We start from the raw sequence: 13267 nt of genomic DNA, 5'->3' as shown, positions 1-13267 counted from the left end.
GGCTGGGGTGCAGTGGTGTGATCTTGGCTCACTGCAACCTCCACCTCCCGGTTCAAGTAATTCTCACTCCTTACCCTCCCAAGTGACTAGGATTACAGGCGCCCACCATCATGCCCAGCTAATTCTTGTATTTTTAGTAGAGATGGGTTTCACCATGTTGGCTAGGCTGGTCTCAAACTCCTGACCTCAGGTGATCCTCTTGCTTTGGCCTATGAAAGTTCTGGGATTATAGGCATGAGCCTCCACACCTGGCCTAAAATATATCTTTTGTATTTGTTTGTCCTGCTACCTAACTCTGCATTCATCACTGAGAAGAAGGAAAGCTCTTGCATTCTTTCTCAGTTTTTCAGAGCAGCTTCTTGGGCATAAACAAACAGCATCACAGATAAGTTTGCCTTTCTTCACACTGTAGTTTTATTGCAGTTGGAATAGTGCCCAGTAATACTTTGCCAGTGGTCTGACATAGAGCATTGGAATGATTGATTAGAATAGCACTCTGTCACTTTCCTTCAGACTGTGGCTTTTATTAATTAAGAAATCCACTGTGTATGAACGACTTTGCCTAGACAAAAGTAAGACTTACACAGTACTAAATTAGTGGTTCAGCATTTCTTTCTTTGTGATTAAATATTTGAATGTTTTCACTGGACTGCTTTTGAAATGAAATAGTTTGAGAAAGAAGCAAAAATGTCAGATTGATAGTGGAATTAAGCTGTAAATTAAGAGGATTAATAGTTTATATAATTTACTTTTATGTAAAAGGAAATATAATATCAAGAAGCACTGAAAGCAATTTCTTAAGATTAACATAATAGCTTTGTCTTATCTTTCTACATCGAACTTTAAATTGTTTGGGTTCCAATGACACTTTCACTGAAGATGACAACAAAACAAAAGTTGGAGTGTGTAGTTTGATAATGACATGATTTAAAGGTGAGCTTTTTAAAAGGGATCCATAATTAGAAACGGACTCGTTTTGCTGTCAGCTCTGACACTTTGGGCAAGTCCTGTTACCCATCTGAGCCTGTTTTTTAATCTCTAAATTCAAAACAATTACCTCAGCTCCTCTTCTCCCATGAGAATTTGTAAGGCTCAAAACACACAACAAAATGAAACCCTCCATCATGTGAGCCCTTAACAAGAGTCCAGACAGCTGAGGCAGAGGGTGGCCTGTGGTGAATTATGGCAATAGAGCAAAAGAACACAGTGTTTTATATTCTTTGAGTGATTTCATACAAAGAGGTTTTGTTGTTGTTGTTGTTGTTGTTCCTGAAAGCAAAATCAGTGAGTTTTCATTATTTGTCAATGTGGAAAAAAAAAAGACCTATAAATTGGCTTTATCTCTGACCCTCTTTGGGAACTCACACAACACAGTGTTTGATATTTCAGAATAATTGCAAACTATACGTGTAGATTGGTACTCCATTTGGGGTTCTAAAATGTTTAATTCAGTAGGTCATGGTTTGTCTCAATATGCTACACAGATAGATGTCTCAAATGTGCATATGCACTTTGGGAGGCTGAGGCAGGAAGATCACTAGAACCAGCCTGGGCAATGTAGCAAGACCCCGTTGCTACCCAAAAAAAAAAAAAAAATTAGCCAGACATGGTGGTGTGCCCCTGTAGTCTCAACTACTCGGGATGCTGAGGCAGGAGGATCACTTGAGCCCAGGAGTTTGAAAGTGGAGTGAATTATGATTGTGCCACTGCACTCCAGCCTGGGTAACAGATCAAGACCCTGTCTCTTAGGAAAAATGTGCATATACACATACACATTATAGGCAGTTTATCTCTTTATCAAGCAATTTGTTGCTTATGTCCACAGCAAGTTTCAGCTGCCTGAAATTAGGGACTGTGGGTTGCAACTCTAGCATCACTCACTCAGGAGGTCCCTTAGTGTACTGTTCCTAGCAGGTACGTGGGACATGAAGAGAGCTCCCTGTCCTCCCTTTACCTTCTCTGACTGATAGGGCGGACTGGCTTCCCTGCCTGTCGGACCAAATGTATGAGGAATATGGGTCTCCCCTGCCATCTGAGTCTTTAAAGCCCTCAGGCTGGTTGTTTATCCTGGCAACCTAGACTATCTTTTCTCCTTCCTCTCAGAAGAAGCAGTCCTTTCTCTCTCACTCTCTAAAATGAGCAAATACAGTTCTCCAAGACTCTCCTGTTGCCCCAGTGCGAGGTGCCTTATGTTATCCTCTTCCTTCAGCAAGGATGCTGAGAGACTGAATTCACAGACAGCAGCCAGACTATGTAACAATAGAACTTTGACCCACAAACTGTAATAGTAACCTGCCCAGGAAACCCACCCCTTATCCACAATAAACAGCCCAGGAAACCAGCCTACTCTAAGTCAGACTTGCAGGAAGCCAGAATCCTGTCTCTAGTAACAATCCAGGAAGCTACATGATCACTTCTGTAACAATCACAATAGCCCCATATAGGATTTGATTAATAACTAATAGCTTCCCTGAATTTTGTCCATGGTTCCAACTTAAGACCAACCAGAGAAGGCCAAATATGCACCCTCTTCTAGTCTCGTAGGATGTCCTGCTTCTAGTTAGCCTCCTCCAGCTTCCTCAAGCCAACAGCCCCCACTCAGAGCATGCCCGAAGGCTTCTCTTCTTCTTACACAGCTTTCCTACTCATCTGCCTGCCTTTAGAATGTCTGCCAAAACACAAACGACAGTGGCTGACTCCCTTGGTATAGCAAGCTTAGAATAAATAGCCTTTGTGTTTCTCACTTCACTGAATTTTATTTCCACAATAAGAAATGTCACCTGTTAGCTGGCATGGTGGCTTATGCCTGTAATCTGGGTACTTTGAGAGGCTGAGGTGGGCAGATCACGAGGTCAGGAGATCAAGATCATCCTAGCTAACACGGTGAAAATCCATCTCTACTAAAAATACAAAAAATTATCCGGGCATGGTGGCATGTGCCTGTAATCCCAGCTACTTAAGAGGCTGAGACAGGAGAATCACCTGGAGGTGGAGGTTGCATTAAGCTGAGATCACACCACTGCAGTCCAACCCGGGTGACAGAGCGAGAAAGAAAGAAAAGAAAGGAAGGAAGGGAAGGAAGGAAGAAAGGAAGGGAGGGAGGGAGGGAAGGAAAGAAAAGAAGAAAAGAACCGTCACCTGTTTTCTTTTATCTGTATATTCAAACTTGAAAAACAAGGAGATTTAATCATCAAAGTGCATTAGGACCAGTGAGAGATTACTTCTTTAATGCTACCAATTTCCTTAGAGGTGTTGTTAGAATTATGGCAAAGATAATTTGCTGCAATAGCCTTACAGTCACACGGTGTTGGATTTAATAACCTCAGCACCCAGGGTGGTGCCCCCCATCCTGGGATGTTGTTTCTAAGGCAGATTACAATGCTGCACGTCTTACCATGTTTAGAGTATAGGCATGTTTTGGCTAAAATCTAAGCAAGCTGATTTTATCTCTAAAAAATAAGATACATAATTCCTCAAATAATAACAAGCATATTCTTAACCATTAGATAAAATTTAGTATACATTATACTAATGCACAATTGTTATCAATTCATTCTAACTCCATTTTAATACATAACATAGACTTTGCCAAGAATAGCCTTTGACCACATCTTTTTTCTCAATGTAGAGTCAGAATCTTTCAAGGAATGTATAAAACTCTGGGACTTTTCTCAATTTTCAATGTCTGTTTTCTTAATGCCTCTTTTTCTTAACAGCTAGTCACAGTTACTTACCTAATCTTGCGTATGATACACTGAACCCTAAGAGTTGCTGTTTTGTTCACATGTTAAAAACAGCTCCTCCTGCATTTCTTCATAACTGTTTTATTTCGCTCCTGTGAATTTACTTTTTCCCACGTTGATATGAATATATTCTTGATCTCCTTCCATCTGCTATTTGCTTTTATAGCTAGAGCTTTTTCAAGTTTGAATCTGCGTAAGTGTTATGGGATGAACTGTTGCTCCCCACACTTCCTACTCTGAAATTCTACTCCCCGGGACCTCAGAATGTCTGACTGTTTTAAGATACTGTGTTTGGACCTGTAAAGAGATAGTGAAGTTAAAAAGAGGCCATTAGGATGGGCCCTAGTCCAATCTGATTGGTGTCTTATAAGAAGAGGAACTTTGGACACACAGACGCCCAGGATGCATGCCCACCATGTCACATGGGTACAGTGAGAAGATGGTCCTCTATAAGCCAAGGAGAGAGGCCGGGAAGGAAACCGAACTTGCTGACCTTGATCTTGGACTTCTAGCCTCCAGAACTGTGTGAACATAAATTTCTGTTGCTTAAGCCACCCAGTCTGTGGTGCTTTGTCACGGCTGCCCTAGCAAATTATTACCGTTAGTGACTTTTCTTTGTAACTCCCCTGACTGAGCAATGTGTACTAACTGCCTCAGCAAAAACATTTCTCTGAATGATCCTATTTTCCTACATAGAAGAAAATATTTAAAGCTCAGTTAGACCAATTATGATTGATTAGAACAAAATTAAAATGATTTCATGTCAAGCTTCAAGTATCACTTTTATCATCATCTGAGCATGTCATGGAATTGAGGATATACTAACCATGTGATCCAAGGAAAGTGTACCATCCAAGAGGCAAAAATGAATCAGGTCAACAAGAAATCAGTGTATGGATTAGCAGAGTTTGATTCAAAATGTAAAGTGTGATGCTGATAATTGTTTTTTAACTTTCTACTGTATATCTCTAGCATGTGGAATATCATTAATTTAAGTTTGATGATCTTCTAAAAATGTATTTGAAAGATTGGTAAAGGGTTTTGCAGGCTAATAGGATTTTCTTTCTAAGCATCACTAGACAGTTGGGTTACATATTACAAGATTTGACTAGTTTAGGAAAAAAGGAGATACATGGTAAAAATAAAATTCAACTATTAGAGATATATGGAAACTCTCTATTAGAGTTGTATGGAAAATATGAGTGAAGAAGGATTAAACAAAGCTGAACACATGCGTTTAACAGCCCCACCTGAAAACTCACTTAAATGACAATACAAGAATAAAATTGTGCAATGGTATTTTTAAAGGGAGACAGTAGCAGGTGAACAGTGTCAGCATGTAATTTTGAAAGTGGAAAACAGAAGCACATGATTTGGCAGATCCAAGACAGGAACTCTAGTAATTAGAGGGAACTTCCAAAGAAGAAATTCAAGGTACCTGGTACTACAGCAACTCAAGAAACTGCATGGCCTCAAAGAATAGGCTTATCTACGCTGACATTTTAGGATCCCCAGTTAAAAAAATAAACTGTCTTGACAATGCACCCAACATGGAAGACTGTCAGACACAGGCCCTGCCCTTTCACCACATGTCCAGTTGTTGCCTCAGTTTTATAGAACTGACAGGCAAGAATCGCCAGACATTAAGGAGATTTTCTCTGCGTGATGAGGATGCAGAGGAAAGGGAACACATGTACACTGTTGGTGGAAATGTAAACTGGTGCAGCCATAATGGGAAACCACGTGGAGGTTCCTCAAAAAATTAACATGAAAGATGAACAAAAGCACTCGGCCCAATGGCCAGGTGTTCAGGCACAGGTGTGCACTCAGCTGCCGTGGCCCAGCCTAGAGCACCTGCTGTCACTGCCATGGTGGCCCCGCTTTTGCTGTGACAAAGACGAGTTGGGGCGCTGAAGACTATCCTCCCCGAAGCCCATGTATTTCAAGGACTTTCTTCTACAGTTTCTTTGTCTGCGGAATCAGGGAAGAGTGAAAAGGTCAGCCACAGAATCCCAAGAAAAAGTTCACTAAAAAAAGCCAGCCCCAATACCTGCCGAGTCATTTCACAACACTACCTACAAGAACCTCCAGCATCATGACTACACCACGTACACCTTCTTAGACCTAAACTTCAACCTCTCAAAATTCAGGATGCCTCAGCCCTCCTCAGACCAGGAGTCACCTCGACACTGAGGGCCCTCATGTGAAGATGAACCTTGCACCGTCTCTGCTGCATCCTGGAATGCAAAAATAAAGTCCACTCAAGAGTCACTTAACTCTGTAAGTTGAATGCACACATTGACAATCATTCTGTTAGATAGCTCCGTTTTCATTTTAGAGCCAGATATTTCTCATTACAACATATACTCCCGTTCACTCTGGAATGTCCAAATGCAGCTCCTAGAAGAAACGTGTTTCTAACTCGCTGAATCTAAACATAGATGCAACTCCCTAAGGTGAACGAACAGACAGCAGAGCAGTTTGAAAGATACGTTTCTTCTGTGTTTTAGACGCAGTCTTATTGCTATTTCTTATATGCCAGGATTTGGCTGGAAATGTCCTTTTTTAGATTCTCCACAGAAAGGATTTCTGAACTGCTGCATACACACATCAGTTTAGCTCTGTAAGTTGAATGCACACATTGACAACCATTCAAAAAAAAAAGAGTGACCGAAAAAAAAAAAAAAAAATGATGTAGCTCGTTGGAAATCGCGAAAATGTAGGGACCAAAAGAAAAACAAAATAATACCTCTACTATATGCAGAGCAATAAAAGAAGATATGTATCTGTAAAACAAATATGGGATACTGTAAAAACAAACAACTGAAGACCCAGAAAGGGCTCTCAGAAATTAAAAAGTGTGCAGAGGTAAGACTTTAAAACAGTATTAGAAGCTAAGTTAAGGAAATCTCCCAGAAGGAAAAACAAAAAGGCAAAGATGGAAGAAAGAAAAGATAGGATGATTAGAGGCTCAATTTAACATAGCTAACATTCAGATAAAAGGAATTCCAGGGAGAATAGGTGAAAAATAGAGGAGAAATTAATAAAATTAGAAGATAGTTCAGAATGGAAAAAAATGAGTTTTCAGGTTGAAGGGTGCCAGAGTGCCCAGCCTTTACATTAAGGCATATTGTCATGAAATTTCAAGAAATAGGAAAGAAGGAAAAGGTCTTAAAATCCTCATCATCGTCATAGCTATGCTTGCATATAGCGCAAGCACTTTGCACACGTTTAATCCTCTCAGGAACTGTTGAAGGAAGTTTTAGAAAGTAAGGCACAGAGATAACTGATTTGCCCCAAATCACACAGCAAATAAGTGATAGAGTCAGATCTCCAAACATGCAGTCTGGCTCCAAATTTTATACCCCTAAGCACTGTACCATCCTGACTCTTATAAAGCTACTAGAGAGGGAAGTATAGGAAGGCATCGGATTTCCCAACAGCAACACTAAAAGTTACAATGTAATGGACTAATCCTTTCAAAATTATAAGAAGATGTTCATCTCGGCAATAATTTCATGGATATGACACCAAAAGCAGAGGCAGCAAAAGCAAGAATAAACAAGTGGGACTACAGCAAACTAAAATGCTTCTGCAGAGCAAAAGAAACAATCAACAAAATGAAAAGCAATCTATGGAACAGAAGAAAATATTTGCAAACTATATCTGATAAAAGGGGTTAATGCCCCAAATATATAAGGAACTAATGCAACTCAATAGCAAACAACCGAATAACCCAATTTAAAGATTGGCAAAGGGCCTGAGTAGACATTTTTCCAAAGATATACAAAATGGCCAACAGGAATATGAAAAGGTGCTCAGCATCACTTATCATCAGAGAAATGCGAATCAAAAGCGCAATGTGATATCACCTCACACCTGTTAGGATGGCTACTATGAAAAAAATGAGGTAACCTGTTGATGAGCCTGCAGAGAAAAGGGAACACATGTATGCTGTTGGTGAAAATGTAAATTGGTGCAGCCATAATGGAAAATCATGTGGAGGGTCCTCAAAAAATTTAAAATAGGCTGGGCGCCATGGCTCATGCCTGTAATCCCAGCATCATGGGTGGCCGAGACAGGTGGGATCACAAGGTCAGGAGTTTGAGGCCAGCTGGCCAGCATAGTGAAAAACCCTGCTCTACCAAAAGTACAAAAATTAGCTGGGCAGGGTGGTGGGTGCCTGTAATCCCAGCTATTTGGGAGGCTGAGGCAGGAGAATCACTTGACCCCAGGAGGTGGAGGTTGCAGTGAGCCGAGATTGTGTGCTGGCACTCCAGCCCAGGTGACAGTGCAAGTCTCTGTCTCAAAAAAAAAAAAAAAAAAAAAAAGTTAAAAAATGCAATCACTATACAATTCAGCAGTCCTGCTTCTGATTACATATCTGATGGAAATGAAATAAGTAATTCAAAGAGATATCTGTACCCCCATGTTCATTACAGCATTGTTTACTATAGCCAAGATATGGGAACAACCTAAATGTCTATCAACAGGTGAATGAAGAAAAACTGTGATATATAAACACAACAGGATATACTCAGCCTTTAAAAAGAAGGATATCCTGCCATTGCAACAACATGAATGAATCTGGAGGACATTATGCTAAGTGACGGAAGCCCGATATAGAAAGACAAATATTGTGTGATATCACTTACATGTGGCATCTAAAAAAGTCAGACTTATAGACGCAGAGAGTAGAGCAGTGGTTACCTGGAGGTGGGGAATGGGATAAATGGGGAGATATTGGTCAAAGAGTACAAACTTTCAGCTATAAGAGGAACAAGTTCTGGGGCTCTAATGTACAGCATGGGTGGTGCTGAATGTGTTCATTTCATTGTATAATTACAGTGTAGATCAACTCATTGCCTTGTTCACTTTGAATATATTCAATCTCTGTCAACTATATATTTTTTAAATAAAATAATATCATAGTAGATAAGAAAAAAATTATAAAACAAAATTATTTACTAATAAAATTAATTTATGACCTAAATACCTAACCATACATACTCAAACTTTCAATCAGGTATAAGAGTTTGAGACACTTTTGGAATTCAATTTTACCTGCGGTGTGTCCTTCCTCAGGAACAACTCGCATCCAGTAATTAGGGAGCTCAGTACCAGGCAGAGGCCAAGGCGAATTCCACGGTCATCACTGTCTAGCAAGTTCAGACAGCAGCTGATCCAGATCAGAGCAAGGCAAATGGCTGTGTGAAGGTTATCTTCAGAAAAAGACAAAAAAGCAAGGAAGTCAACAATTTATAATGTTTTTGGTAAAAGGTAGAATAAAAGCATCAAGGGATTGTATAGCACTATTTCAGAGTTAGTGAAGAAATAGTGTGAAGTGCATTAGAAAATAAAGCCAATGCAAAGGGGGCAGAAAAAAATGCTGTATGTGACATGAAGTGTAATCATTACAACTCAAGTCAAGTGTGAATGATACCCAATTGTCATAATATTATAAAATCTGAATGTGAATTCACACTGATATATGAAAGATTTTTGAAATTAACTATATTACAAGGATGAATAAGGAAGACATTAAATTCAGTTGATAACCTTCTATCATAGATGAGTGATAATGCCTCAAATTAATAAATCAAGAATACCAATATAAACATGCTGTTTAGGTATAAGCCAGTTAATAACAGAATAAATATTTTAAATAATTAGCTGGGAGTTAGAATGAGGATGGGGGAAAGCTGGGGAAGAGACTGCAATTTTCATTATGAGACCTGTAATAATATTTGACTTTAAAAAATGTGTATTTTTTAATTGAATAGAAACATTAGTAAGAAAAATAGTTACATAAAAATGAGTTAGGCTTTAGTTTGCTTCTCAAGAGAAAGGCTTTCTACAAGGAGTCAATTTTAAGAGAAGATTTTAAAAATATAACTTACTTTAATTTGATGTTACGGAGAAAGTACATCCAGGTGACATGAACAGGCTGTCTGGGGAGATGAGGAAACTGCTCCTAACTGGATGCAGGACTGGGATTCAGGAGAGCTGGCATGCTGTGGGATTCATGAGATCAGAACTGGGAAGTCTGTTTATACATGCGTAGAGTGAAAAATGTAGTTAAGGGGTAACTAGTGAAGCACATGCAGAGTGGCTTTATGAAGCCATGTGGCACTGTAGAAAGAATCAGACCTCTGCTTTCTAAAGTCTCTTTTGCCACAAGAAGAAATGGGAATTAAAAGCTGTTGTCTTTTGGGCAGCCAACTCAAATACCAAAGAGATTATTTTCTCTTTTCAGTTTTATGAAATGGATGAATTTAGAGTCAAGGGAGTAATATTTCAGAAGAGACTTTTACAAATGTAGGCATTGTCTGCTGTTTGTGAGCCTTCAAGTTTTTCGTTGGAATTCCCTAAAAGCTGAATTGTTTGCCATCGAAGACAACTGGGTGGTATTACTGTAGAGAAAATTCGTATTCTCTCTCCCTCTCCCTCTCTACTACACACACAAACACTGATGTGTATTTGTGTCTCCCCCAGATTCACCTGTTGAAACTTAACTCCCAAGGTGATAGTATTAAAAGGGGGGCTTTGGGTAATGATTATGCCTTAAGGGCAGAGCCTTCAGGAACAGGATTCGTGCCCTCATAAGAGTCCCCAGGGAGTTTGGTTGTCCCATCCACTATTTGTGGAGGCAGCTAGGAGGTATCATCTATGAACCAGAAAGTGGCCCTCACCAGAATCGAATCTGCCAACATCTTGAGTTTGGACTTCTGATACACCATAACTGTGGGAAATAAATTTCTGTCATTTATAAGCTACTCAATTTATGGTATTTTGTTTTTGTCCTGAATAGACACATACACATGCCGAGTGTATTAGGTTTGATCTTTAATTTCCTCTAACCATGTGAATATTATATTATATGATTCCTTGGTTTGCACTTAAAAACATTTTAGGTCCCATCCCAGATTTCCCCCAAATGCCCATAAAAGCCCCCGTCAGATCTTTCTGAAGTTGGAAAACACCTTCAAGCATATGTCACCAGGCTTAACTGGTGGGATCTTTTGGTTCCCTCAGTTTTCCCCACTTGTGAAAGATATTGAACTGTCTTTGAGGCATGCCCGCTGCATGGCACTCACCGGGGAGCATGCTGCTCTCTAAGCACCTTGTAAGTACTCCCGACCAGTGCCCACAGTCACAGGTACCCAGTAAACCTCTGAGACCAGGATGCTGGGGTACCTCACAATTGCTCTTATGCTCAAGGGGAGCAGGGCCCCTTGAGTCCACCACAGCCTGAAATCCCTGTGCCTGAGTGTGACCCTCTCTAATAATCAAGGGGGAGATAGTACAGAGGGGTTTTGGCACCAGCTGTGCTGACCACTAGACTGTGGGATTTAGGCTCATTAACCACACTAGGAGTCATTTCATTATCCCTAAGCTGAAGAAATTTCAGCTAGATTAACAGTATGGTTCCTTCCCACTGTAAAATTCTATAAGAAAGCATTGAATTCAAAAGAGAAAATAATAAGTGACTGTTTTATAACCAAAATGGACTACATAGTACTGAGTTAGTAGTACTAGTTAGTACTGAGCATATCTGGTGGCATATTAGGGCAGGTGTTCAGAGACACCCTTCTGTACCAGTTTGCCCTTTTTGAGCATGAGTCTGTCATCCAGTACATATGTGCCACACATAACAAGGAAAAGCCAAAACATTTTTAAAAAAATTATTACTATTCACAGAAAAATACCTTGGCAACATTTTCCAGGGGAGGCTGGGGTGAAGAGGCAGGAAGGGCAATGTTTTATATATAAAAGATGTCTATTCTTAAGTAAAAAATGTGAAATTATACTGAGTGATGCAATCACTTTAACATTTTTCCCTAGAGCTTTGTGCCCTATTTTAGTAACAAAAGATCAGCTGTTTCCAACCATGCCCCTAAATCAGCTTTCTAAAGAAATAAAAGAATCTTCTAAAATACCAGGAGGGAATAAAGGAAGAGGTTGTCCTTATGAGGCACCAATAACCTCATTTGAAAAGTAATTTCATGTGTTAGAGAAGCAATTCTCCCCTTGTCTGTGTGACAATTTAACAAGAATCTAACAGATTTATTTAGCAACTTGAACAAGTGACAATATCCACAGTGAGTGTTGGCAATTGAGGTGCATTTGGGAAGATGTGAGCATACGGCAAAATCCTAGGGTGCTTTTTTTTTTCTTTTTCATGGTCTTGGGATTTTTTACATAATGGTGGTATGCTCTCAATCTGTGGATCTGACAAAGTAAGGGCTTTTGAATGACTCTTTATTGAAGTGTGATCTTTGCCTTTTTCTTCATGAACTGCCTACTTGGGATGAAGCAACATGGAAACTAGTTTGTGGACAGAGCCCTAAACCTGGATAAATGTTCAGGACCACTCTAAGCTGGGCAGTGGTAGTAGCAGGTATAGATGTGGTCAAACTCTGCCCCTCGTTGGCAGACAAAATGAACTCCCTTTGGCTCAAAAGTTAAAAGCAGTCATGCAGGTCATGTTCTCTGTGTCCTTGGAAAGTGTTGCAGAACCTGTTTTTCTGCAACCAAGTCAAAGAACATTTTTGAAAACAACCTCAACTGGAAATTCTTCCAACTGACCACCAATGACCTTCTAGCACCAACCAAGCAACCACCTAGAACCAGCCAATTAGCCACCAGAGACTGGTGATCTGCAGCTTAAAGGCCATCCAATCAAGATTCTTCCTCACTCCCAACACCCCTCACTTGCCCTCCCCTGGAGTTCTGGCCTTTGTCATCTCCTTCTCCCCAACCCTTCCTGGGAGAGCACTTTCCAACGCTGCATCTCCCTAATCTGCAGCTGCTTTTGAAAAATAAAGTTCTCATTTGGCCTGCACAAGTCTCATTGGTCTTTTATTAACAATATTAACACAAGTTAATGCATACATGTCATAAAATTATCAAATCAATATCTAACCAAAATCTGTTTCTTACCCTAAAATATTTTAATAACTAATGTTTTCATGTGATATAAAAAGTATTCCTTTGTTTGGCTGTGGCTGGCACCATGTTTCCACACAGATGTCTGTGTCAGGGCCCTCTGGCTGTGCAGCCATCCCGACTCCACATCACTTTCTCGTGTGAAATCATGAGTTTACAGAGCAAGGCTTCGTAAAAACAAAACCAAAAAAACACTGTACACATTATCTTGTGCTTTTCTCTAACCAATAATTGATCATTATGCTTGATTAATTCAAAAGATAGAGAACCATGTTTTACAAAGAAAATCAGTATGCAACTTGTTTTCCATTTTTGCATCAAAATCTGGTTTTGGGTTTGTAACATTAGTTCTAGTCCTATGCTCTTGAGTCACTTAAAATATATCTGTCCCTGATCCTTGTTGAAATCAGCTAATATGTTCCTCCCCGTTCATGAATCCATATACTCAAATATTTCATCCACTTCTCATAGAACATAGCAATGATTGAAATTAACATTTCAAAATTCTAGTTTATCTGTACAGCTTTGTCTCTTTCCTAAAGTAGGAATGCTGTTTTTATGCTTGTCTCCTGATG

General features: G+C 39.7%; 1 protein-coding gene and 1 pseudogene across 4 annotated transcripts in view; both read left to right on the top strand.

Moving 5' to 3' along the window:
* Positions 1-13267, top strand: part of ASPH (aspartate beta-hydroxylase) — a 228001-nt gene that overhangs the window by 190011 nt on the left and 24723 nt on the right. The window lies entirely within an intron of this gene.
* LOC116563527 lies at positions 3101-6015 on the top strand (annotated as a pseudogene).

Source organism: Sapajus apella, unplaced genomic scaffold (genome assembly GCF_009761245.1).
Source record: "Sapajus apella isolate SASKATOON/1434 unplaced genomic scaffold, GSC_monkey_1.0 scaffold35, whole genome shotgun sequence".
Classification (NCBI taxonomy): Eukaryota; Metazoa; Chordata; class Mammalia; order Primates; family Cebidae; genus Sapajus; species Sapajus apella.
This window is presented reverse-complemented; position numbering and strand designations above follow the sequence as displayed.